Below are 26,236 nucleotides of genomic sequence, written 5' to 3'. Positions count from 1 at the left end.
CACCGACTAATCGCCTAGATAGAAATTTCAACCTATGGTTTCTGCATTGATCATGAATGTAAATGTATGTTAACCAAGCACTGGTGTTCTGCAAAAAAACAATAAGGGGGTAATTTAAATGTAATGTAAATGTAAATGGATTTGCGTGTATAAGGTCTTTACAAGAACATGCGTACCATGTCAAATTTATCAAGGAGGTGCACGGACCTTTATAAATTTGGGTCCTCTGAGAAGTTTATGAATGTTAGTGTTCCACCGAGCCAACAGATATAACCATTAATAAACGTGCCGTGAGGTTGAAAGACAACTGTACCTAGACAAATAAGTCACACCTCAAAAAACCCTCAAAAAGTCACACATTTTCACGCAATAAAGCAATTTTACATCAGTCCACAGACGTACGGTAATGGTGAATTCCTCTCTATATGCTAACACAGTCACTTTTTGAATATGTCAAATAAAACACTGTCATCCTATCGATTGAAAAAACCCTGAATAATTTCATCTTCAAATTATCTGCTAATCCTTAAAGTGTACCTGCTATTAGAAAAAATATTTGAGATCGATCGGGGTTTGAGTGTTCAGACCATGACCGGTCAGGAGAACTAGTTTGTGTGCAGCGCATTCTCTCCTGTCTGCGCGTTATGAGACTCGGATGGCGGCACAATGTAAGTCTATAGAGCCATCCAGATTGGAGGGACACAGAGCAGGATGATGAGCGTATGGCAGCGTAGTCTTCTCCCCGCTCGTTCTAAGGATTGGTCAGGGTCTGTTTTTTTTTTTGTAAACAGATACTGTTTAAGGCTATGTTCACACAACGTATTTTTTCGTATTTCTACAGCAGTTGTTGCCGATAGCAACAATAGCCGTAGTTAATACAAAAAAATACGTTAGACGGGTGTTTATGGGATCCCAGCCGGAGCGTATACTCATAGTATACGCTCTGGCCGGGATCCCTAGGGGCGCCGCAAACAACTGACATGTCAGTTTTCTGCGGCCGCTTTTCAGTAAATAGCGGCCGCAGAAAGCCCTGTCAGTGCACACTATGGAACTAAAAAAGAAATGAAACTGCAACATGTGTGAACGCAGCCTAAAGGCCCTATTAATCGAAGCCATTATTGCCCGTATTTGGCCGATTATCGGCCATTACAGCCGACAATCGTTTTGTGTAATGAAAGGAAACATTTGTTGTTTTTCAACACGTTGAAAGACAAACGATTGAAAGACAACAATCTGCTGCCGTCGTTCTGTGTAATAGGAGTGGTAGCAGCACACCGCCGCTATCTCTTATGGGCTCCCCGGACCTCAAGACGATCTAAATATCATCCATAGAGTATCCTACCGCAGCTCCCCCTCCTCACTGTCCCCCCCGGCAGCGAGTAGGGAACAAGGAGCAAGCGAGCGCCGACCTGTCAGGTCAGCTGATCACCCTGTGTAATAGGGGCTTAAGATTCACATACTTTTGCCACTTAGGGCCCTATTCCACTGGACGATTATCGTTCAGATTATCGTTAAATCGTTCGAATCTAAACGATAATCGTTCGGTTGAAATGCAGTTAACGATTAACGACCGAACGAGAAATCGTTGATCGCTTAATAAGACCTGGACCTATTTTTATCGTTGCTCGTTCGCAAAACGTTCGCAAATCGTTCGCATTGAATAAGACGTTGTTCGGTCGTTGGCAATAGATACGAACGCAATAGCGAAGAAAAACGATCGCAATTACGATCATAAGTAACGATTATCGTTCCATGGAAGTGAGTGAACGTTTTCAGGTCTTTCGCAATAGCGGTCGTTTGAGATCGTTAATCGTTAACGATTATGCAAGCGATAATCGTCTGGTGGAATAGGGCCCTTACACCTCTATGATATTAGATACTGGAACTGGAACTTTTTCCTTAATAAATAAAAGATCCTGTCTGATATTTTTATTTCATTTGTGTTGTTTCTGTTCTTTTCATCTACTTTTAGCAAAATCTAAAGCAGAAATATGCAAATTCCGAATACAAACCTTACTTTTAAATATAGTCGTTTTGATGTGATGCAAAAAGCTCACCCTTGTTCTTAGGACATAGGTGTGTGTATGTTTTATGGTCACGTCTGTAATCGGACTCCTCGGTTTGTTTACAGTAAGGCATGGCAAAGGAAGCAGGAATAGTATACAAACATGCCTTACTGTTAACCCGATGGCTGCTGGATCCTCGTCTAGCACACAGCCCAGAACATTAAAAAATATTATTTACAATGAAAACACTATAAGAGATTTTTATGAAATACATCAACGAGCCAGATGAACAGTAAGTGGATGGACAGCGGGGCTTGAAAGTTTGTAAACCCTTCAGAATTTCTATTTTTATTTCATACTGGCGGACTGCTGGCTCATCTCACATTCATACTTTTTTATCCATGTCATGTTGCAATGTCAAATATTCATAGAATTTAAAACAGTTACTATATGTATGCTGGAAGTCGTAGAGAGAAGGATGGAAAATGCTTGCATACCATATGTGGCACTGTTATGGTGCAGCTGGGGAGCTCTTAGCATTCTCAAGACTAAGCATCTTATTTAGAAGTAGATGTTTCCAGTGTCGGACTGGCCCACCAGAGGAACGGAGAATCCTCCGGTGGGCCCCCAGCTTTAGAACCTGCTTTAACACTGACTGACGTGGTTTCTCACTGGTTCTTCATTGGTGGGCACCCAGGATCATTTCCTCTGGTGGGCTCCAGATACCCCAGTCCGACACTGGATGTTTCTTTATTTCTTATAATAGAAAATGTCAGTCTCCTCAACTGTGCCTCCATAGATGAGTGACATGGTGATTGGCAGTGGTTTGCACTTTATGGAGTCCTGCATTCAAATCCTACGAAGGGCAACATCTGTTATCCTGTTATGCAGCAGCCATGTTGTGATTGGCCGGCTGCATCAGGTGACCTGGGTGTATATAGACCCAGGTCACCTGATGCTGGATTCACTTGCATTCTGTTACCTGAGAGGGAGAGCTGCTGGAGCAGGGACAGAGGTATTGTAGGGCTTAGATTTAGTAGTTAGTTAGGCAACTAGCTAATAAGCAACCAAAATCCTTTCCAGGACTAGTAATCTCACAGTGTGACACCAAAAATAAATCTATATTACATAAAATATACCAGTACTATACGGTATACTGATAGTGATAGTGGCACAATATACTGGTACTGGTATATAGCTATTATACGCAGTTGTATACTGTACTACAGATTGTCTTATTGGGGTACATAGTAGGAGTACTAGCATTAATCTGCAACTACCCAGAAGTGCCTTTTAGGACTAATGATATCCTATGTGACACAGAAAAAAATACATCTGACATACAGTATACACAAACAGAGATATAGCAGATCTCCCCTACACTACAGCCTATACGTGTGTTTATAGGTGTGACATACAATATAGTATACCAGTATTAGATGTCTACTCAGTGTGATAGTGGTCCAGTATACAGCTAGTACAGCGACCTGTCAGTCTAAGATGCATCCATGCATGCTCTGTCGACTGTTTCCGTTCCATTTCTGAATTATTTCCATCACTTTCTGAGGTTTTTAGGTGCCCCAACACTCTCCCCTCTGCCAAGTAGGGGCTCCTGGAAAAAATGCCCTAATCTCCTATTGACTTTAATAAGGGTTTGTTACACAATTGAGCATTCGAGTAAAATACTCTAAACGAATTTAGAGCAATGGATTATTTTAGTGCTCGCTCATCTCTAATGACAATCTCTGTACTGTACTACACTACAGAACATGCTGGCAATATATAAATTAAGCAATTATTATTATTATATAATCATAACTTAACGTATATTACAATATACTAAAAAAAAACTTTCCATGCCTTCTTATGACGTTTAGAGGGGTACTGCTGAGTACGCAATGGTTCCATGGACGCCATATTACAGCTCTATATAACTGCTAGGTGGCTATGCTGCTCATGTCTATGAGGTCTTATCTTGACCTCTTAGAAATTTGACTTAAAATCAATGTTATGAAAAGTCATAAACTCTTCTTTTTTCGCGATTACATATGATCCTCATAAACGCCACATCTGTGTAGAACTGTAACTAGTAGTACACCTAGCCATAGTAATGCCCCCTACAGGCGGCGTATATATTTGAAATAAAGACAATGACACCTCTGGTCCTGCTTATTTATCACTGAGTAATATAAATGACTTGCTGGTCATGTTAGCTGGAAATACAACTGATGGCCTTCAACCTTGGAGGCAGGGTCCCTTTCAGTATATACACTTTACATTCCAGGCTATCTGGCCCCGGTGCTTTGTTTATACTCAGTGTGACCTAGTAGTCTTAAACAAACACAGAGGTTGACAGAAGATGAGAAGCGTTCAGCCCTCCTCCTCCTCCTCCTCGCCTCCTCTTTCTTCACACCCTGTTTGATAAGCCAGCAAGCCATAACTCATTCCCTGTCTACCATCCTTCATTAGTGATTTAATCGGAACGGCTACCATTCTGCAAGTGACGCTCATCTATGTGTTCTTCATCGAAATCCCCAGATTGGGCCCATATGGCACAGAGGCAACCTCTGGAGTCATCCATATATGCGATGACATCAATATGTCGCGTGAAAACCGAGCAGCTTCATGGTTTAGTGAGAATCAACTGCTTGAAAGGCGACTGTTCATCTGTACAGCCTGAGAACTGCAGCTCCGGCTCCAGCATTCAGCAATGAGCCAGTCCGGAGATTACAGCACTCCTGGCTGCTGCTGATGTCACTTGTGCAACACCCATGTTTCTTTTAGGCTCCCCTCCTCCCTCCTCAGCATTGCAGAAACAAGACAACTGATGGGATCTTTTCTTACTAGCCTTTCACTGGCAGAAACAGCACTACAGCACAAGCCTTGTAAAAGACCGGGCGTTACGTTGAAAGAAAAGAAGTTATACGTTCTTCTCAATCGTTTGAAAAATATTTTAAAAAAAAATTCCAATGATAAAAAATTGAACAATTATACATTACATTTTACAATACATGTGCTACATGGAATCTAATTTAGGCTATGTTCACACTACGTAAAACTACGGCCGTAGTCCGAACCGCAAAACTACGGCCGTAGTTTTGAGGTTTATGCCTTGGCTGCAATATATACGAACTACGGTCGTACAATGCACACTACGTATCAGACAACGGCCGTTAATTTACGTAGTGTGAACATAGCCTTAGGATGTAAAGTGGTCATACTCTGTGGAAATGTCATTTTAGGGGTCTCAATGCAGCATGATCATTTTGCATTGTGTTTAGCTCCATTTAGTAATATGTGTGTACTATCTACAGCGCTGCTGTTTTGGACATGTTAAAGGGATTGTAACAGGTTTTGACTACGTTGTGTTGGAACTGGATTTGAAAAAATTGCAGAACTGTTTGGGTTTGGTCCAAACCTAACCCAGCTGTATCTATGTTTTCCCTAGGGTGGCTACTAATCCAGCGTTCCATGCCAATATGCAACAATGACATGAAATACATAATACGATTGACCCTTCAGCCAGTCATGGTCTTAGGCTATGTTCACACTTAGTAAGAGACCGGCCATTCTATGACCTGGCTGAGTCATGGAACGGCTGGTCTCTGAAAAGATCATCCCGGCCGGTACTTCTTTAGTGCCGCTTAGTTCTTATGCGGGCCCATCCGTGTGCGCCTGCATCAGAACTCTCCACTGCCCACTATGGAGCGTGCAGCCAGAGCCGCTCACTCTATTGTGTGAACTGACAGGGTTTTCTGCGGCTGCTATTCACTGAATAGCGTCCACAGAAAACTGACAGCAGCACTACGTAAGTGTCGCAGGAATCATTCCGCGGCACTTATGTAGTGTGAACATAGCCTTAGGCTACATTCACACATCCCATAAAATTGTCCTAATGCGGATCGTGGCACGGATCCCCCCCCTTGCCCCTGACTGCCTTCACGCAGAAAGGAGCGCAAAAGACAACGACTCGCCTACTCCCCCGGTGTTGGTGAATATGCGGCCGTCCCATAGACAAAGAATTGACATGTCAATTGGTGGAATCTGCTTGAAGTCTCTGTGTGTATTCATAGTGGGAACAAACCCTTACCTAGAAATGGCATTCATCTGTGGCATTCATTTAAAGAGGTATTTACCTGTAGGACCCCTTATTTACCTGTAGGACCCCTTATTTACCTGTAGGACCCCCTCTAGCTGGCTTGCAGCCTCCCGAGGTGGTTAAAAAGACGAAAAACAGCTGAGCGCTCTGTGTTATGCAGTTTACATACCTGTCATTGAGGTTAATGGGAGTTGTGTGTAAATAATGTAGCATCCCAAACTATGCTGTTTCCATAACTCAGGACTTACAGAGACAACATAACTTGGGCTGCTACGCTGTTTACTCAACTATAATCAATGACAATAAGGGTCCTATTACACGGAGCGATTTTTAACGATTAACGACTAACGATAAACGATCGCAAACGAGATTGTTTATCGTTAACCTGAAATCGTTCACCATATTACACAGAACGATGGTCGTTAGTTACAATCGTTACTATGATCGTTTATTCCTTCTGATCTCAGGCAAACAATGGGCAATGAGCAATTACACTGAACGATTAGTGAACAAATGTGGAACTTGAGCGAACGAACGGAGAATTACAGCGAATGATTAACGATAATTTTAGGTTTAGATCTAAATCAACGGTCAACGACATACGAACGATTTTTCGATCGTTGCCTGCAATTACGCAGAACGATTATCGTTTAAATTCGAACGATATAACGATTTTTCACATGATAATCGTCTCGTGTAATAGGGCCCTAAGAGTCCTTGTACATTAAACAATCTTCAGCTATCCGCGGCCACAAACAAAGGCCGATCAGCAAGACTAGCGCTTGTTTGCGGTGCCTTTACATTGTACAACTAATCGAGTGGCTGGGCGGCACAAACAATCCCTGTATTATCCATGCGGCACATTGGCCGCACATCCCCTGGTAAAGATCCTTTTAGACCTAACAATCTTCGGCCACAATGATTGCTGGCCACTTGTTTGCAGTGCCTTTAAAAGGCACAATGAATTGAGCGGCCAGGCCATAAGAACGATATCTCTATTGTTTGTGTGACCGACCATCTTCTTATCATTCAGCTGAGGATTGGGTGCTTTCCCAGTCTTCGGGTATCATTGTCACATTACTGATCAACAGCTGAAGGAGTGTTTTTAGCAATGCTAGACCAGCCCTGGAGAGAGTCACGGGGCCCTCACTGCAAGATGGCTCCCCCCAGAAGTGAGACCCACATCTGTCAGGGATTTATGACATAATATCCCAGAGGAAAATGGCCCCTTTAAATGAACAGATAAACATAATTTCGGTTTCATAGTGCTGGGGGAGATTGAGGATTTATAAAGTTGATCCCCCATGACTACAGTCTATGGCTCAGACTCCCAGCAATGGGACTTCCTGTGATCCTCTGATCTCTAAGGGATTTGTAGGCCCTGTTCACATCATGTTCTGATCTAAATTTAGCGTTTACTTTTAATGCAGACACTGCAAATGTGGACAAACGTAAACCAATTGTATGCTTTGTTCTGTTTGTCTGTTTATGTATGTTTCTAGTTAGCAGATATATACTTCAAACTGTTCTAACTTGTTCTTTTTTTCTTTTCTTTAACCAGAAAAGATCAATATAAGCATAAAACCTTATATTTGCATAACTCACCATTTGACTATAATATAAAAAATGATGCTGCATATACATATACATATGTTCTTTAAAGGACATCATAGCACGGTAGATCGTGCTGTTCTGTCATCCAAAAAAGCCAGTATATGCCAGTGCAAAAGAGGTCAAAATTAGTTCAAAGTATACTCTTTTAGAAAAAATCTTGGCCCGTTAAAGTCAATGGTTACTCATGAATACAAGCTGTGGAGAGCACAAATCCTGGCCTCAACACATGTCTGTAACACGTCCGAATGTGTGTATAGGGCCATAGTAATGAACTGGAACAGCCAAGCATTACGCTACCGCTCTAGCCTTTCGGGAGATCCTTATATCATAATAAACTATGATGCAGGGAATCCAGTTAAAGGGGTACTCCAGCGGGGGGGGGGGGGGGGTTCCGATCTGGCCGGGGAGGAGGTGGCTGAGGGCAACGACGTCCACTCACCTCCCCGGTTCCAGCGGCGGGTCCCGTATTGCGGCGCTCCGGTCCCCGCTGCCCGGCCGCTTCCTCAAGTCCGCTCAGCCAGTTAGTGGCGGAGCTGTGATCCCGCATCTGCCACTGACTGGCTGAGTGGACTTGAAACGTCACGTCTCGAGCCCGCATCAGAGACCAGGAAGCGGCCGGGCAGCGGGGACCGGAGCGCCGCGATACGGGACCCGCCGGTACCGGGGAGGAGAGTGGACGTTGTTGCCCTCCACCACCTCCTCCCCGGCCAGATCAGAAAAAAAGCCCCCCTGCTGGAGTACCCCTTTAAAGATAAAGTGATATATAACCAGCATACGGACCGTATATCACGGACTGCATATGGATGTGCAAATCCAGTCTTAATTGCAAATTCAGTCAAGTTTGTAAGAAAAGAGAATTACACTTTGCTATTTTGTCCATACAATAATACACCCTAGTGGAATACACCCTAGTAGATACGTATTCCCAAAACTATCCATGCCTTTCCATTCATAGGGGCTCGAGAAGATACAGTACCTGATATTCTGGATAAATGAGCATATTACAGCGAACTGCTAGATTGGCGCTGCTTACTGAACCTATTACACAACCCGATAATCGCACAGCAAGAGTTGCATGGACATCATTGGCGATTTCTGTGCAGCCCTTGCATTAAGTGTAAAACTATAAACTTTATACATACCTCTCCACACTTGCTTCTGCCCGCTCCCCGAAGCCGCCGCTGGAACGTCTGAGACGGTTTCTGAAATGACAGGCCGCTGAGCCAATCACTGACCTTGGCAATGTGGAGTCTCGGCCAGTGATTGGCTGAGCAGCCCGTCACTTCAGAGGTGGGGCCAGAAGTGTCAGAGACGGCTGCGGGGAACAGGCAGAAGGAAGAAGAACACTGGGGAGTGGGGACAGGTATATATAATTGTTATTGGAATACATTACTTTAGTCCACAACTTGGAGACTAACCAGCGGATTCTAGTTGTTTTGTACAAACGCAGAACCGTGCTAATACAAGTTGTGCTTTACAACATTTTTTTCTTCAGAAAGCAGAACAAAGCAGCAGTGCAGCTATACGGGCAGAAATGTAGAATTTTATGACACTAATACAATATCTAAAAACTGGAAAGTGTTATATATGCTTAATGGATAAAATCCACAATGCTCTTCAGCTTTCATAAAATCCTAAACTTTAATTCATATTCATCATAAAATAGCCTTATTATATATTATATATGGTTCTAGGTTGCATAGTATGATTATATACAGTAGAGAGGGAAGTATGTGGCTACTAAACAGAGGGCCATGTATAGCTTTTGTACTAGGACCAAAAAATCCAAGTTACTCATATGCTGAATGTTTCATCATTACAACAGTACATGATCCAGTGGGGAAATCTTACTAATAGAGATGAGCGAACCTTGAGCATGCTCGAGTTGATCCGAACCCGAACTTTCGGCATTTGATTAGCGGTGGCTGCTGAAGTTGGATAAAGCCCTAAGGCTATGTGGAAATCATGGATATAGTCATTGGCTGTATCCATGTTTTCCAGACAACCTTAGAGCTTTATCCAAGTTCAGCAACCCCCGCTAATCAAATGCCGAACGTTCGGGTTCGGATGGACTCGAACCTGAACCCGGTTCACTCATCTCTACTTACTAACATACAAAAAACTATATTAGACACCCTACACAGGGCGTAACTAAAAAGAGCTGGGCCCCATGGCACACTTTTCATTGCCCCACCCCCTCTTCTCCCCATCCCACCTGTAATCACCGGTAATCCCCCTGTTTGTTAGTCCTCTGCCCAGTAGATAGAATATGTTAGGAATCTCCCCTAGTATCTCCCTCAGTAGACAGTGCCCCACCCCCATAGTAAACATCTCCCCTTGTGTTTCCAATGGTAGGCATCTCCCCTAGAGTACTCTGTGGTAGGCATCTTACCTTGTATCCCCTCCCATACATAGTGTCCCCCAAAATAGACATCTCCCTTATTACCCCCCCCCCCCTCCAGTATATAGTGTTTCCCATGGTAGGCAGGAGGCCCAGTGTATTGCAGGGATGGGCCCCCTCAAGTGGTGGGCCCCATAGCGGCCGCTATGGCTGTTATGATGGTAGTTACGTCCCTGACCCTACATTTATCCTGCAGAGGGCCAAGTATGACGAAACATTCACACACATTGCTGGTATAAAGTGTGAATGTATTCCATCAGAACAGGGTTGTGTGTCAATACTAGTGACGTCCCCGCCGATAACTATGGTTATGTCATTTATACATTACCATGAATTCTTACTGTATTTAGAAACAACAACAAAAAATCTGCACTGTGAGCTTTAAGTTAGAACAGTATGTGACCAGTCAGAATGGGGCATGTCTACTATGAAAATACTTGTGCATCCCCGGAATAGTTGTGGTTGAGCACTTTATCTATAAACATCTGTTAAGCTGATCAACTTGTTAGTTGTGCGAGCGGCTTCATGTAATACCACTGTAAAACGATATTATCTAGCATAAAAAGTCACGATAACAAACATGAGGACATGGCGGACTCCACTTGCCCATGGTCTTATGACTACATTAGGGCTGTGTTCATGGAGCCTGTATGGCCGTACAACGGTCTATGTCATAGGAACTGTAGGCCGCTGTATGGTGCCTCCCTGTAACCCCATATTCACCCCTAGAAGGGATGGTTCCGTGGGAAAAAGAGGTAGGGAACTTTTAACTAAGATCGCGTGTAGCATCTGTTCTCATGTGTTACCTAGGGCTGTTTTACATGGTCCGAGACGCTGAGAAAACAGGTTTGTTTACAAAGTCTATTACGTGGCTCTGTAATCATGAGGCCAGAGCTGCAGAAACGATTGTTAGATAATTTGTAGGGCCGTTTGCTGCAATGATCAGTTGGTTGGGAATCTCCTATTATACAGGGAGATGTATGGCAGACGGCCAATGACTTTTTTTAAGGGGTTAAAACGGCCCGATCAACCGAAAAACAAGCATTTGTAATTGACACGTGTAACAGGGTCCTTACTTTGGAAATGAACAGGTACCATATGGACTTGCGTGTAGGCAGGTTGATCCAATGACTATGTGGAGGTTATCTGGGGCCTCTTTATCAAAGTCATTAGGTTAGGTATTATATAAGGCTGAGTTGAAAAACACCTTAGGGCCCGTTCACACTACGGAATCAGCGCCGAAATTCTGTGGGGAACTCGGTGACGAATCCTGCCTGCTATCTGTTTGAATGGGAGGGCTTGCGTGCCTCCGCTATCCGTGCCTATTCGATCAAAGCATTGACATGTCAATTCTTTGAGCGGAAAGGCTCAAAGAGCGCAGGCATGTGAACCCTCCCATTCAAACAGATAGCAGGCAGGATTCGGCGCCGGTTCTGCATGGAATTTCGGCGCCAATTCCATAGTGTGAACGACCCTTAGGATGGAAAGCTACTTGACAATGGACTTGAACAAGCCCTTAATTTCTTTTACAGTATTTTAGGTTGTACAAAAAAGAGATGGGGCCTAGCTGTCAGCAGGGGCATAGCTAAGATTCATGGGGCCCCATAGCAAACTTATGTGAGCTTAGCAACTGATCCAGAATATAAAGCAGAGAATCCAAAGCCACATTTCATTCTGAAATAGATCTTTTTTTTTTTTTTTAGGCTATGTTCACACTGTGTATGACTCCGGCTGCATTTTGTACGCCGCCGTACATGTGCGGCTGAAACTACGGGCGTGGGAAAAATTGACATGCGGCCGGATGCGTACGAAATGAAAACATACGCCCGTAGTACAGTTATGCTTCCCTAGCTTGTTTTGAAGCGATCTGAAGCAGGTCATTTACTTGGAAATCTTCGCCCAGCCCAATAAAACTCACAGAACCTTTTGGATTGAAAAATCAAGTTCAATTTGGCTGAAATAAGTACTTTGCACGGGACCTCATGGAAATCCACGGCCATGAGTTGGAACATTTCCGTCCTCAAACAATGGTCTTGTTCATTTTTCACGGCGCCGCATACGATCCGGCCGTAAGCTCATACGTAGTGTGCACTGTGCGGGCGTATATCGTATACTTTCAAGCGAACGCATCAACCTCAAAACTACGTGCGTATATTCGCGGTTCGCACTACGGCCGGACTCATACGCAGTGTGAACATAGCCTAATAGCACCACATCTTCTTCCATGCCAAGGGTTTATTCAGGAAGGTAGGTTTAAGAACCTGTTTTAATGATCTTCATGACATAACGGGATAAGCAGAAGGACACAGGATGGCTCTTACCTTCTCCCCAGGCCCCCCCTCCGACACAGGCCCCATAGCAGTTGCCTACCCTGCCTCTATGGTAGCTACGCCTCTGGCTATCAGGATCCTCACCAGCCTGTAACCATCGCTCCTTCTCAGGGAGAACCTTTGACTTTTGGTTCCTGGTCCCACATAATGAAATGTATACTGTTATACAAAAGTAGATGCAGTCACAGCTAGGCCCCAAAGACACAGATTTGTCTGTGGTCCACTTTTTCTATAACACTACTTAACACAATATCAAAGGATGTACCCAAGACCAAAGACCTCCAGAATCTCTGCGTATTCCAGACTAGTGTAGTGATCCAGAAATGATTTCACGCTAGATTGCAATTTTTATACAGCTTTAAGGAAAGTGTACAAAGCAAGCAGATTATAAATATTCCGTTCTCCTCTATATTTAATCTATAAATGTGCATGCCAAGGAGTAATTTGTAAATTAACTTATTATGCCATATTCCTATTATAGGCTTTCCAGCTGAAATCATTTTTCATTTCAGACAAATCTCAAATTTGTAAAAGCCATGCTCAATCTGTTCCGCGACCTAGTGGTCCCTACAACATACCACTTTCTAACCTTTAAAACACCTTGCCGCCTCCTTAATGGCCTGTCTCCCGATCCTGGTATTTAGTTGAAAAAATGACTTTCATTCATGTGGCCCAGTGGGGAGGGCAGTTAAAGGGGTTATCCAGTGCTACAAAAACATGGCCACTTTTCCCCCTCTCTTGTCTCCAGATTGGGTGGGGGTTTCAAACTCAGTTCCATTGAAGTAAATGGAGCTTAATTGCAAACCACACCTGAACTGGAGACAAGAGAGGGGAAAAGTGGCCATGATTTTGTAGCGCTGGATAACCCCTTTAAAACTGGCATAGCCTAGAGAATGTCTCCCCGCCTCTATCCAGCCCAGGGGTGTTCTGAAAGTGAAGGGAGGTAAGGTGAGAGGCGCCACATGCCTAAGGCACTGATGCTGTAGGCCACACCAGTTTGACTGCCCGCCCTGCCGCATTGATAAAATGTTTTTTTTTCTTCTAAACACCGTCAACGGGAGACAGGCTGACCCCCGTGCACGGCTTGAGGAGCTCTACAATGCAGTGCCGGTACTTTGGGGGCGGCAAGGTGCTAGTACAGAGTCACTTTAAGCCAGGAATGGACATACACATAGGGTATGTTCACACACGGTACGGACAAAGGCCGTTGTTTGGCACTCAAAGACAACAGCTGTTGTAGTGAGTGTCAAACAACTGTTGTTGCATTGAAATTTGCACTGAAATCAATGCACAACGTGTCAATTATTTCCACGGCCGTTGCAAACAACAACCATTGATCAATACTTTGTGTGAGCAATGGCTGTTGTTTGCATTGACTCTATCGATTCTATGACAAGAACGGTCGTTGTTTTAATTAAAAACAACGTCCGTTCTTTTCATTAAAAATACATTGTGTAAACATTTTATTACTGCCAAAATAATGAGGGGGGGGGGGGGGATTGACTTATGTGGGCTCAGCAACTGATCCAAAATATAAAGCAGAGAATCCAAAGCAACATTTCATTCTGAAATAGATCATATTTTTTTTACACTATAATAGCACCACATCTTCTGCCATGCCGAGGGTTTATTTAGGAAGGTAGGTTTGAGAACCTGTTTTAATGATCTCCATGCCAAATGGGCACCGTATCACGTCTGGCAAAACATTCTTGCTCAAAACTGAATCATTATTACAGCACTTGGGCATGAAGCCAAGAGAGGCAAAGCGTGTCTGAGTCACTCATTAAAGGGAATAGGGCCAGATAGTCAATGTCATGCATAACTGGGATTATCAAGGTCTAGGGATCGGCTAATTTAGCTTGACTAACCCAAAAAAGGAAAAAGTCATGCCAAGAGGGTGGGCTCCATAATCCTGTATCAGTGCCCTCTCCTGTGCAAATAGAACATTGAAGACTGTGCAATGCATCCCAGTACATTCAAGGCGTCTTGTGACCATTCTCACTATAACATTATTACTAAAGGGAGCAAACATTTTGGGGGAGATTTATCAAACATGGTGTAAAGTGAAACTGGCTCAGTTGCCTCTAGCAACCAATCAGATTCCACCTTTCATTTTCCAAATAGTCTGTGAGGGATAAAAGGTGGAATCTGATTGGTTGCTAGGGGCAACTGAGCTAGTTTCACTGTACACCATGTTTGATAAATCTCCCCCTTCATCTTTAGGCCGGGTTTACACTACGTAAGACACCGGCCGTTCTGTGACTTGGCCGTGTCACAGAACAGCCAGTGTCAGTAGATGAACCTCATTTTCTGTTAAGATGGGATGCGGGTGTATTCGGGTCCGCCCGCATCCCAATTCACCATAGCACACAATGGAAAGTGCGACCGGTGCCGCACTTTCCATTGTGTGAACTGTCAGCTCTGTGCGGCCGCTATTCAATGAATAGCAATCGCAAAAAAATGACGTCAGTTTTTTCTGTGGCCGCTTGCAATCCCGGCCGCTGCGTATACTAAGTGTATACACTTTTGCTGGGATACCATTAATTCAATGGAACTTATCTTTTGAATTAATCATGGCCGTTGTTGCAAAGTGCACGGCCATTGTGTGAACATAGCCTAAAACTACATATGAGAACTAATAAAATGAGAACTTTATATATAGGAAAATTATATATGTATGTTGACTACCAGATGATTGGTGGAGAAACACCATCTACAATTATTATGGTGCACAATACAACACGTTCCTCACCGGCAATGCGATTCTAGAGAAGTGATGTGTAAGAAAAAAAAAAACAGGCTGACATTATGCTAGGTGCGGAATGTATTTCCATGCAGCGGGATGAGGCCGTAGCTTTGCCGAGTTCAAATAGGGACAGACTTTACAGTAGCGGTACTGTGATAAATGAATGAACTAATGACTTATTAGAATGTGGGTCAAAGGGTAGACGTACAGCGCTATCCATTCAAAGTCATTAATGTCACAAGGCCTTCTCAGGAAGCATGTTTACCACAAGATAATGGGAAATATATCACTTAACACCTTCCTTTCCAGTCACCTGTGTAAAAGTAATTTTCGTATCAATGTATTATGTTATACTATGTTAAATTAGCAGTACGTCTTAGATAGCTGTCAGATGAATGCATCTCTAATGTGCATGCTTAGCTAGGTAGGCACATGTTCTTAATATGCAGGAGGAAATAAGCTGCTGCCACACATCTCTGCTTGTGGCTTAAAGGAGAAGTCCGGCAATTTTTAAAATCCGGCAGCTGGCAGGGGCAGGGGGGAAATTGATTACAAGTAGGAACCTACCTCTCCTTGTGCCCGCCATGAGTTGTGGGACCGGCCTCGGGACCCCCACCAGAAGGCATTTTCCCCCAAGTTGTCATGACATCACGACTCTGGGGAAAAAGGCTGATGATGGACTGGTGGCTCAGCCAATCAGCAACTGGAGCGGCATCCCACCCCAGTCACTGACTGGCTGAGCGGCCAGTCCATCAGCCGGGTCGTGACGTGCCAGTGCCGGAGATCCCCGAGCTTGGCCAGGGTCCTGAGGCAGGTCTTACCGGGTACCGCGGGCACGGGGAGAGGTAAGTTAGCACTTGTTATCAAACTCTTTCCTGCCCCTGCCGGCTGCTGAATTTTATACATCGCTAGACTTCCCCTTTAACTCCTGTGAAAGCAAAGGGTTGGGGCAAAGAATTAGAGCAAAGTCGAGACACCTTCCTACACATTAGGTGGTTGGCTGGTCCTGCTGAAATTAGTGGGTTTAAGTGAATGGTCAACTAAATGGCCATCATTCTACTGAAATTACATATATAGACCCATGTTGCCCGTAAACTAAAATTCCAAATAAGCATTCTGTAGGTTTGGGCTTAATATTATCTATGCATTTTAGTCGTCATGGAAAAAAAAAGATCATTTTATAACTAGGTCTGTAACCATAACAAGGGGCATCTGCTACGTCTAGAGCGAAGAAGGTTTCACCAACATCACAGATCGGGATTCTTTACTGTAAAAGCTGTAAGATTCTGAAACTATCTGCTACATGATGTTGTAATGGGCGACTTACTAAATAAGTTCAAGCGGGGCCTGGATGCCTTTCTTAAATAATATATTTTTAATTATGGGTACTAGATTTCTGGCGGTGGGACATTGATCCTGAGAATTATTCTGTCATATATGGAGTGGAATATTTCTCTAATATTAGGTGATCGCCATCTCCCTAGAATCTTATGTTGTTCTCTTTGAGCACTTGATAGCTCTGTGTTTTATTAACTATAAGGCTGGGTTCACACTACGTATATTTCAGTCAGTATTGTGGTCCTCATATTGCAACCAAAACTAGGAGTGGATTAAAAACACAGAAAGGACCTGTTCACATAATGTTGTAATTGAGTGGATGGTCGCCATTTAATGGCAAATATTTGCTGTTATTTTAAAACAACGGCTGCTATATTGAAATAATGGCCGTTATTTACTGTTATATGGCGGCCATCCACTCAATTTCAACATTGTGTGAACAGATCCTTTCTGTGTTTTTAATCCACTCCTGGTTTTGGTTGTAATATGAGGACCACAATACTGATTGAAATATATGTAGTGTGAACCCAGACTAAAAGTGTGTACATCCACGCATATTGACTTAAGACCACAACAAAAGAAGAAAACCCTGTATACTATAACTATATATATAATTATTGGCCGATATTGATTACTTTAATGTCTGATCAAAAGTTCTGATTAGCTGAAAAAGCAAGCATTTGCCTGTTCGACGGCTAATCCCTCGCCCGGTAGTCCTGTGCATTTCACCTTCAGAGAAGCAAGAACTTAGAGTTTTTATGTATAGTATTTTTGTCATCTATACACCTGGTATCTCAACACAGATACACTTTTCCCAACTACAATATAGAAGCAGATGGCAATTATTGTCATAGGGTTCCTGTTCAATAAGCTGCTATACGTAACCCTAACGCCATAAGGCTTTGTTCACACTACGTATATTTTTGTAAAACTACGGCTGTTGTTGCCGATTGCAACAACGGCCATGATTAATCCGAAAATAGTATACACACATAGTATACACTGGGATCCCCAGCGGCGCCACGAGAAACTGACACGTCAGTTTTCTGCGGCCCCTGTTCATTGAATAGCAGCCGCAGAAAACCGTCAGTGCACACCGTGGAGCGAGCGGCTCCGGCTGCACGCTCCATAGTGTGCAGTGGAGAGTTCTCATGCGGGCGCACACGGACTGCAGTACCGGCCAGGATGATCTTTTCAGAGACCGGCCGTTCTGGGACCTGGCCGAGTCACGGAACGTCCGGTCTCTTACAAGGTCTGAACATGGCCTAATACTCAATATCCTTCATCAATTAAAAGCTAACCACTATGATGCCATTCCACATGCTGTGCACAGTTTCTGGGGATATGGTTGCAGAGACAGCCACCCTGCGCCCTGAAGAGTTTCATGCAAAAATAGTTCTTGTGTTCATGACTTCCCTGGCGTGAGCTGCATTTTTCCAACTCCCATTGAATCTTGACTGTGACCCTATAATGCTTCATTCCACTCCTATCCTAAACTAAAGAATTTACACATCCTATTCCCCAGTTCCAATAAAACTAACATTTGGCTTACTTTTTTATGGGCTTTGGACCCTGTAGAGCAACGTTAGTGTCATTAGTCACCAGTAATTTTCTTTTACGTGATATAATAGCGGCTCTGTATAAGAGTCCCATACATGAAATCTTTTGGACAATACCGAAATAAGAACAATGGACGCAGCGCAATGTTTTTGTCTTTGATGTGATGGAGGAAAACATTTTTATATTTGTTTTTGTTTGGTTTTGGATGTCACCTCTTTCAATAATCGGCACAATGAAAACATCCTAAATGTTTACACAAAGCCACTTGTATGATTACAAAATATGCTATCCTTCTTTCAGTTTTATTTTTGAAATTCTTGGTTACGTTATGGTCAGCCAATGTATTTTTCACATGTACTTTCCTTCAAAAATACACAAAAATTGCCTATAATATGCGTTTAATTGTTTTCATTGGGAATATGCACTATAGTTCACAACAAAGATATTTATCTTGGCAATTTGAAATCAGATAATTCAGGTTACCGGGACACAGATCAGCCCAATTCAACGGAGCTAGTCAGCGCCCAACACTGGGTCAAAATCCAAGGCAAGAGTGAAATAGTAGATATGCAAGGGTATGCATCAATCTTCTGCTCACCTCAGATTCCTGGTGGATTTTTATTGTTTGAAAAATCTGCCACATGAACTTTTCACGTAACACAAGTGGCCAAGTGAAAAATAATGTGATTTTTAGGGAGTGAATCCAAACGTGAGCATGAGCTCGCATTTAGGGCAATTATTGGCCGATTATCATTCTGTGTAATAGAGATAATGATCAGCCGATAAAACGATCATCGGCTGATCATTTTTTTTAGGTCCAGAACTAAAATCATCGGGCTTTGGGCCTGCATCGCTACATGTAATAGCAATGTGCGGCCGATGGCTTACGATGCAGTAAACTGTTCATACATTACCACTTCGCGTTCCCGGTCTTCTCCTGAACTCTGCTTGCTTCCCTGCACAGTACGCTGAAGCTTCTCTCAACTGACAGCCGCTCAGCCAATCACTGTCCGGGACTGCTTCGGCCAGTGATTAGCTGAGCAGCCTGTCAGCTCAGAGAAGCAGCATTGCAGTGGGGAGACTGGAACCATGGAGAGGTAAAGTATGAACAATTCAGACCAAAGGCTGCATGGACATCGCTAACGATGTCCGTAAAGCCCTTGCTTAAAGGGGTTGTCCGGCGAAAAAAATTATTCACAGAATAACACACATTAAAAAGTTATACAACTTTGTAATGTATGTTATGTCTGTGAATGGCCCCCTTCCCCGTGTTTCCCCCCACCCACGCTAGACCCGGAAGTGTGGTGCATTATACTCACCGCATGTCGTGTCGTCCACGGTCTCCGATCGTCAGCAGTGACGTCTTCTTCGTAAGTTCGGCGGATCTTCCCGAGTGCCGGCCGCCCTCTGCAGCGTCATCCGAAGCTCAGCCGCGATTGGCTGAGCATAACTGTGCTCAGCCAATCGCGGCTGAGCAGCTGATGACGTGGCCGCGTCATCAGCCGCTCAGCCGCGATTGGCTGAGCACAGTTATGCTCAGCCAATCGCGGCTGAGCGGCTGATGACGCGGCCACGTCATCAGCTGCTCAGCCGCGATTGGCTGAGCACAGTTATGCTCAGCCAATCGCGGCTGAGCTTCGGATGACGCTGCAGAGGGCGGCCGGCACTCGGGAAGATCCGCTGGCCTCCCGAAGAAGACGTCACTGCTGAGGATCGGAGACCGTGGTCGGCACGTGACAGGTAATGTATAGCGCACCACACTTCCGGGTACACGGGTGGGGGTGGTGGGACACGGGGAAGGGGGCCATTCACAGACATAACATACATTACAAAGTTGTATAACTTTGTAATGTGTGTTATTCTGTGAATAATTTTTTTCGCCGGACAACCCCTTTAAATGATAATAGAGGTTCATAATATATAAGATAATACATAAGATAATAGGTTCAATAAGCATGGGTTGACACTACGGAATCCGTTGGAATCCGCCTGACCATAGAATGGAGCCTATAGGACTAGTGCAACTTCAAGCGGGAGTGCGGAGGGGGCAGGTAGAAGCGTCTGGATCCGTGGCAAGTTATCCATGTAATTTCCGTATTGTTCGAGGATCCTTACAAGCACCGATCTAGCAGATCGTTGCTCATTTACATTATTGATTAGGCCGTCAATAGGACCCTAAGCTATGCTTTGGATGACCATGTTTCTAATATTGCACATGAACTTTGGCATAAGGTAAAACAAGCATTCATACTCCAGAAGAACAACACTCATAATATCAAAACTTTAAAAAGGGCAAGGCAAGCTAGGTGTGTCTTTGGTTTAACTTGCTAAGCAGGATTTTCAGTGTTGAGGTGACCAATCCTTGACAGCACTTGTACATAATTGTTCTTTGGAGTTAGTATTTGCATGTGCTGACAGCACTGCAGGCAACAGGCAGGTCACCTTGTCCTCAGGAGACTGAACACAACCTCTGTATGTCTCTTTAAATTACTCCTTTATGACTAGTGTAAAGATTACGAAAATTCAACGACTATCAGAGAAACCACTAATCAAGTCCGTGACCTTTTACCTTCCATGCCAGTGCTTATAGATAGATAGATAGAAAATGTAAACAGAATGTAAAACAGATATTCTCATGGCTCCTATATGTAATGACACATGGTGCTTAGAGGCTTACACAGATTGGGAAACAGGGGCGGGGTCGTGACAAACAAGTCTTATTCTTTAAATATGGGGGGGGGGTTGATTTTTTTACATCTACAGAAATATTTATGAACAAATCATGAGAACCCAACTTTTAGGTTTAATGTGATTATTGTGATTGATGTAGCTGATTTAGTATTGGGAAAGAGAATCAAAATGCATCTAATGTATTCTTAGCTACTAAGGGCCTGTTTACACTGAGAAAAAATGGCAGAATTTCGAATGGAGCCAGAGCCGTGGACGCCACTTGAGATTCCACCTGTCTGATTCATTCAGTGGGATTTCTCGCGCGCCTCCGCTCTCCGACCAAAGAAATGTCAATTCTTGACATCCCACTGAAAAAATGGAACAGGCGGAATTTCAAGTGACGTCCTCAGCTTGGGTTCCACTTGAAATTCCGCCACTTTTGCTCAGTGTGAACAGCCCCTAACAGTAAGGACCTTTTTACACGGCCGTATACTCAGGCGTGTATGGATGCAAACGAGCTTGCACGCAATTAGGCTGGGTTCACACTATGTTTTTGCAATCCGTTTAACGCATACGTTTTATGGAAAAAACGGATGCAATTGTCTGTCATCCGTTTGGATCTGTTTTTCCATTGACTTTCTTTATAAAAAAACAAACAAACTGGATCGAAACGGATGCGTTTTCCTTAACGGACACAAAAGTAGTGTTGACTACATTTTTTTTGTCCGTTAAAAGTAATCAATTAAAAACGGATATGTTGAACGGATTGTTAAAGGTGTTGGGTTCTATAGATTTATAAGCCTGGCAGCGAGATGCAATCAGATGGATGGAGTGCTGCTGCCCTGTCTTTCTCACTGCAATGTCTGGGGGTAAATTTAGCAAATTCCCAAAGACAAACATTGCATCTTTATTCGTCAGCATTCAGTTATTCCCGTAATATCTTGTATAAATGTCCAGGCTAATGCAGTAGCCAGAGCTTAAAACTGACATGTTAAGGTAAAGCATTAGAAATAGAGATGAGTGAATATCGAGCATTAGAGATGAGCGAACCTGGAGCATGCTCGAGTTCATCCAAACCCGATCGTTCGGCATTTGATTAGCGGTGGCTGCTGAAGTTAGATAAAGCCCTAAGGCTATCTGAAGAACATGGATATAGTCATTGGCTGTATCCATGCTTTCCAGACAACCTTAGGGCTTTATCCAACTTCAGCAGCCCCAGCTAATCAAATGCCGAACAATCGGGTTCGGACGAACTCGAGCATGCTCAATATTGGCTCATCTCTAATTAAAAACTACTAATATGGGCTTTAACCCTTAAAGAAGTAAAGATAATCAGGAACCCCCCACCAATGGAGAGTGGGAGTAAATTGTCCCCTTAGAGAATGAATCAGCAGCGCTCATTCGCCGCTAGGACTTTGTGAGCACTAAACTATGTTACAAAGTCCTTACACAGTAAATGAAGCGGTGGCTGAGCGTATGTGCTGTGGACAAGTGACCTTAGTTCCCATAAGCAATAGGAGTCCCAATGGCTGTAGGCCCACTGATCAGCTAGTTATCCCATAAATTGTGGACAGGGGATAACTTTAAATCTTGGGATAACCCAGTTTCACGCGGTTCTATTCATTCCTATGGAGCCGACGGAAAGAGCCAAGCACAGCACTTTTCCAGCGTACTCGGCTCTTTCCGTCGCTACATAGAAATAAATAGAGCCGTGGGTCGCAGATTAATAATACAGAAGCCGTAGCCCAATACGAAGATCGGCAAGGTGTACAGAGGTCGGACCCCCCCTCCCCCACAATCTCCTCTTTTTTCCTGGAATACCCCTTTAAAGGGGTTATGCAGCGCTACAAAAACATGGCCACTTTCTTCCAGAGACAGCCCCACTCTTGTCTCCAACTTGGGTGGGGGTTTTCTGCTCAGTTCCATTGAAGTGAATGGAGCTTAATTGCAAACTGCACCTGAACTGGAGACAAGAGTCGTGTTGTCTCTGAAAGAAAGTGGCCATGTTTTTGTAGCACTGGAAACCCCCTTTAACTCCAATAAGGTACAAAAGGCCATTAAAAAGTTATGCAAAAATATTTTTTTGTAATAGTAACCTTAAAAAAAAAAATTCTGAAAAAAACAATGACTAAATCCAAGCTGTAATGTTGCTCGGTAGTTTTGCATGTCTGAAAAGACTCCCAGATGTTTTCAACTCTAAGGTTTAGATGCATGCAGACCTTTTTGGCAGAAAGCTCCCAAGATGAAAGCCTGTATTATTTTCCTAAGTAAGGCAGGCTGATACCTTTCCATAATCACAAGTTACTCTAACCACAGAGACAGGGGCATGTAAGGATATCAAAGGAATAGGGATACTTGCTGTTTAGGCTTTAGTTCAAGAGGATTTTTTTGAAACTGTAAAAATATTCTTTTTAACATTTTTGAGCTAGTCATTGAGGTAATACAATACGCCATGGATAAAGTCAAAGCACCGGGTACTAACAATGCCAAACTGCTAAACTCTAGTATAATGTTCTAAACCAAGCCAATGGAACCAGGTTATTGCTGTAGCCTCCACTACCTATGTTTGAATTTCCATGTTGACTATGGCTGTAGACTACTTTCTAGATCAGTCGATCAGTCTTTTTGTCTCCTCCAAAAACATGCCCTAATTTTTTTGGGGGGAGGCAAGCATAATCGAAATTTGATCAAAATTTTCCCTTGAAAGGAGACTTTGGGGGACAACAGACCTGTACCCATAGACATTAGATTGGTGGGCTATTTCCTTGAAAATCAATAGAATTTGGCAAGGTTTTTAAGGGACAATAACCAATATTTCTGACAGTTATGTAGCCATTTTACGCAATTTTAGAGTATGTATTGTATTCTGGGTGTTCCAATAATGAAGCCTCTATTAAACTGTTTAATAAATGAGCACAGATTGATAGTTATTTTATTATCTTGCCGTGGTTTCAACTGCCTGACTTTCTGTCAAGTGTACCTACTGTTACAGACTTCCTGTTCCTGCTGTACACCTTAGCTGCAGTTTCAGCCAGCACTGTTTACCTATCACTATACCATCTTGACTTAATTTTTTTCCCACTACACTCTCAAGAGCCCACCACATAGTGGGAGGGAAATAGAGTTGGCCTGGTTCTTAGATAGGGTAGGTATTCATTACAGGATTTACAGTAGACAGGCAGTGGGGTAATGGAGACAACAGAGCAGGCAGTTTGTATTAGAAGCATACGGAAAGCATAATGACCACAAAGGGAGGTAAAATAGTAATAGGTAAAAAAAAAAAAAACCTTTACAGTACACAACCGAAGAAGTCATTTGTAAGTCACTAGCCTTTGATTGTGTTTAGTGGTGCAGTCGTTTTCCAATTTAGGAAAGTTCCCAGTGAAAAATCATTCATCCTTTGCCCAAGGTCATTGATCATGTATAGAGAGTTTGAACGACTGTAAAAGCTATTATGGGCTACAACGTGTATGATAGTTTTAAGATGTTTTACCAAATAAGGGCCCGTTCACACTATGGATTCGGCGCAGAGATTCCGCTTGGAGCCTCAGTCTGCGGACTCCGCGCTTAATCACTCCTGCTATGTCTTTGAGCAAGAAGGCTTGCGCGACTCTGCTCTCCGCACCTCTCCGCTCAAAAAATTGACATGAGCCCTCCCATTCAAAGACATAGGAGGAATTTGGAGTGTGAACGGGCCCTAATAGTTTGTTTAAAAGTTGTATAACCTTTACACTTGGTCACCATATGCAATGTGATATGTTTTATGTATATTATCTCCTCTATTTTAACAAATTAAAAATCTCCTAACTGAACCAACAAGTGCAATATGAAGGGGCCCACAAAAATAAATACAATAATACTAATACTATTACTACTAATAATAAAAGCTATTTATGAACCCTAAAAGTATAATGTGGCTGGGGGCTGGAGGTAGAGCTACCTCACTACAAAATCATGCAACTGGAACTGGTTTTCAAGCAGGTAATTTAAGCAATCTGTCTCTAGGCACACAGAAAAGACTCATTGTATGATGTTACTCCTTATACTTTATTTCCTAGTGTCCCAGAGTGACCTTCTCAAGGCATGCGTAATGTTTTTTTTTTTTCTTTTACATCCTGCAAATCCTATGACCAGAGATTCTAAACAGAACAGTTAATTTACTTCCTTGTATCCTCAGGACAAAAAAAGAAAAAAAAATAATTAAAAAACACTCCTGCTCATCGGAGCCGTGAATGGTTCTTACTGTACGTTTCTAGATCCAAAAATACAACACAGCAAAATTTATGTAGTTACCATTTACCGACTAGTTGGTAACGCACTGATTAATCTCTCTTCCGTGATTGTTCTCGGCAGGTCGGCTTCGTTTGTTAATAATATTGGCTACTATTTATAAGTGTTTAAACTAGGTTTACTCTTGCCTTCAGTTGCTTTTCGGCAGTAGGAACTGCACATTGCAGATATTGTCATCAAACTATTTTTGCCAGAATATAATACGATAAGTTGCCCATTTCCGATGACAAGGGATTGAGAAGGATGTCCGATTCTGTTTTCTATCTCGGTCTGGTCTAGACTTTTTCGGCACCTGTGACACTTAATAGGAATGACACGCCCTTCAATTTCCCCCTAGTATTTCTGGAATCGTGTTTGTAAACATTGTAGCCATGTGCGCATCACCACGTGAGAAGGCGTCACAGTGACCTGGAATCTCCTATTCGTGGAGTCACCTCTGGCACCAATCTTGATGTAACATCGCCAGAAATCTTTAACTCACTCCGTCCTTGTCTATTCCTACACTGGAGTCTAAAGGGTGGCAGAAGGTCTGTTAACGTTAAGGAGGAACCTCGGCCACTTTGTCAGCTGAGCGCTGGCCTCTATTGTTTTAGAGATCCTGTTGAAAACTCAGCTGTATCAATCTTATGACTCAGCAAAATGGTAAGATCATCTGAACGGCATCTAGACTCAGTTACTACTTCACAATCTGAAATACCCTTGACGGCATCGTGCACGTCTTACGTATATTCCTACTTCTGTGATGACCCCATTGACAGATTTTTTTTTTATTGTGCCATAACTCATCACTAATTTGTACCTAACAGTGACTGGCTTAGTATACGTGTAAGTTGCCTTTTTATGCTTGATGATCTTTTAGGAGCAAAGAGCGAAGGCTATGTCAGTTGACGGTAGCTCGTGTCAGCAGCGTATAAGAGGGCATATCAGGACACAGCAGTAAAGCTCCTTTATGGACACAAAAACCAAGGTTAAAAAGTTACCAATAATCTCTGCACTTCTATTCTAACAAACTAATGGCAGCATAAAAAATGGTACAACGCAGTTCAAGGCGAGAAATGTTTAACTCTTCCAATGCTGCAAGTATACCTAACGTAACGAGTGGAAATGCTTGAAACGTCAGCCTATGGTGATTATATACCAGTACTCACTCTCCTTTTTGATCTCCGAACCCTGCCTCTATTA

The 26,236-nt window shown here is 43.1% G+C and overlaps 1 protein-coding gene across 1 annotated transcript in view; it reads right to left on the bottom strand.

Annotated features, from left to right (window-relative positions):
* Positions 1 to 26,236, bottom strand: part of TET2 (tet methylcytosine dioxygenase 2) — a 70,036-nt gene that overhangs the window by 37,186 nt on the left and 6,614 nt on the right. The window lies entirely within an intron of this gene.

The sequence above is a fragment of the Dendropsophus ebraccatus genome, chromosome 7 (assembly GCF_027789765.1).
Source record: "Dendropsophus ebraccatus isolate aDenEbr1 chromosome 7, aDenEbr1.pat, whole genome shotgun sequence".
In the NCBI taxonomy this organism is placed as follows: Eukaryota; Metazoa; Chordata; class Amphibia; order Anura; family Hylidae; genus Dendropsophus; species Dendropsophus ebraccatus.
Note: the sequence above shows the minus strand (reverse complement) of the source record. Positions and strands in the feature narration are given on the sequence as shown.